We start from the raw sequence: 2,738 nt of genomic DNA on the forward strand, positions 1-2,738 counted from the left end.
CAGATGCTCCAAAACTTCACGAAGAAGCTCATCACGCAAGACATTTATCTCTAAACCACAAGAGTCGTATAATTCCAATCGGTACCAGTACCACAATATGTATGTTAGGTCTCCTAGATATTGCAGTTTCACAGGCTCCGAACCATCTGACACGAAAAACTTTTCATGAAACTTACCAGGATGCAATCGTTAATAGCAGCCGTCTTCGATGCACTTCATGGTCTATCGCACCCAGGTATCGCAGCCACACTACGCCTCAACACTGCACGATACATCTGGCCGTCCATGAATAAAGATGTCCGTATGTAGGTAAAGCAATGATCACAATATCACCTATCAAAAGTGCACAGGTACGTAGCGGCCTCCATTGGCACTTTCGCTACGCCTGATGCTCGCTCCGATCACGTTCTTCGAGCACACGAAAACGACAATTGGTAAGAAACCTTACCGCTCGTCCTCCTGGGTATCAGGACGATCTTAAAGGCAGATATTCAATGTTCCACCGCTGGACTTGTTTACGGCACGACTTCGCATCCGTCTGGGGAATTTTTCACACCACGGAGCAGCCTTGAGTTCGGCGAATCAGACTACGTCCAACGACTGTCTGCATTCAAGTGAACACTGCCTCCGGTGTCAACTCCTATACAATATCGACAGATCGCTCTCCCTCGAGAGTTATCTACCTGTTCACATGTTTTCATACGAGTAGATTCGGTACGCAAACCTCTGCAACAACTTTTTCACGTAATTTCCTGTCACGAATAGACCTTCAAGGTTGATCGGCATTGCCGCGTCCAGATAGTCCGCATTGATCGTCTCAATCCAGCACACGTCGATGACAGTGACCCACCCGATATGCCAAGACTCAATGCTAGACCCATCAAATCTTCTAGCAGGATCACTACACCCACTTCGGGTCCCACGCTAGATACATCAGAGACCTCATCCCCGCATCCCAGTTAACAGTACGTGTCATCTGCCCCGTCTACGGACGAGACTTCAATGTCACATCCAGATCAGCAGACCACGCCACCCTTGACTTCCGATGAGATTGCAATCTCACTAGGTACGAAAGAGACCACTGTCTCACGTTCCGGTCACCGAGTACGTCTACCCGTGCGCCTTCGCAACTAACCTCACAACCAACAACGGATTCGGTATTGGACTCTATCTCTATAATACATACATGTTACATTTTTCTCTGATCTCTTTCCTTATCCTGAGCCCACGCCCCGGACCATCGACCTATTGATGCCGTCGACTTCAGTCAATCTTGGCGAAAGCTGGCACATGCCCTAGTCAACGCACTCAGTCAATCTCTCTGGCTCCAAATACCTATGGTATACATTTGATCCCCAAAGTGGTTATTACGGTCGTTCCTGGTTTCTTGGCTCAATATGGTTCCGTCCTACGTCTGCAGCGTTTCTGGTCCGGACCCCTACGAACGCAATCTTCAGATTCTGGATACAAACCATTCTGGTGTAGCACGCCAACCCAAGCGACAAATACAGCACGTTTCTCCCAATACCGTTCTACGTCAAAGACCTTTGGTGGCAACTCGAGGATCAAAGATCGCTTCCTGTTCTGCTAATATCTTAGTCCTACAATTGCACGTTTCACGATCAGTCCCACGAACGAAACCGCTACGTATCGAAAATGTAGACCCTTTCTAGCATGTAGCATCTGTAGTGACCTACTTTTCTCGAGGAGAACTCGATTCTTATAATGGAAAAAAATTATTATTATAAACAATTTACCAGTGATTGTTTTACTGTAATCGTTTTGTTTAACTCTATCAAAATCACTTTTCGTTCCGTCATCCATCTTGTTTGTTCGAACTATCTTACGCTCTGCCTTTTTGCCTGTACTCTTTGGCACGTCTCGGTATTCTTTCGATACCACGAGATCGCCAATAAATATACCTTGTCTGGACTAATTACAGCCTTCTGGTTTTTGGCCTACCGAGGGATCCAAGTAGTTTTCTGGCACGTAATCTTATCGTAGTGGTGATCATAGTCAATCGGGACTCGACACCATCTACAATAGTAAGACATTTTTGCAGTCGATCATAGTTGATTTGCATTCGTTAGTTTAGTGAGCGATGTGTTTATTTGAAATAGAAATTTAAAATGGCTATTGAAAAGATGACGTAATGTTAATAATTAAAGGATCTCCGACGCTAAATGTGGGGAGAAGGGACAGTCACTCAGCCAGTGACAACGTAGAAACTGTAAGTATTCACATCGGTTAGAGTTTCCATACCCCGCTAGCTCAAAGGGATGAGGATCAGAAATTTAGAATTCCAGACTTTTGGGGAAAACGATGAATAGATGCACTTCCTCCTGACTTCCTGTGGCATCTTCACATGAAAACATGCAAAGACTAGATAAACGATACAGCAAACTGGACTGTGAATACACCTCCCCCTCCTCATGTGTAATCAGTTTTTGGAAGTTACTACATACTGTGATTGTTCTAGCAACTTTCAACTTGCCTTTCATTCGGAAACGTGACATATTTTCAAAGACTTACGACAATATTTCATAATAATTTACCAATAATTGATCTTTCTTCGTTTACTAAACGTCAGTCCCCACACGGTAGCTTGTTAGGTGAAAGATTTTCTGTTCGATTAACAAACATTTAGAGTACGAAAACATAGTATTTCCTTCTTCACTCTAAAAGGATGAGGACAATCTGGAACTTTGATGTTGGTTTGTTTTCTGAGCTGGATGGTT

Source organism: Schistosoma mansoni, chromosome W, assembly GCF_000237925.1.
Source record: "Schistosoma mansoni strain Puerto Rico chromosome W, complete genome".
Classification (NCBI taxonomy): domain Eukaryota; kingdom Metazoa; phylum Platyhelminthes; class Trematoda; order Strigeidida; family Schistosomatidae; genus Schistosoma; species Schistosoma mansoni.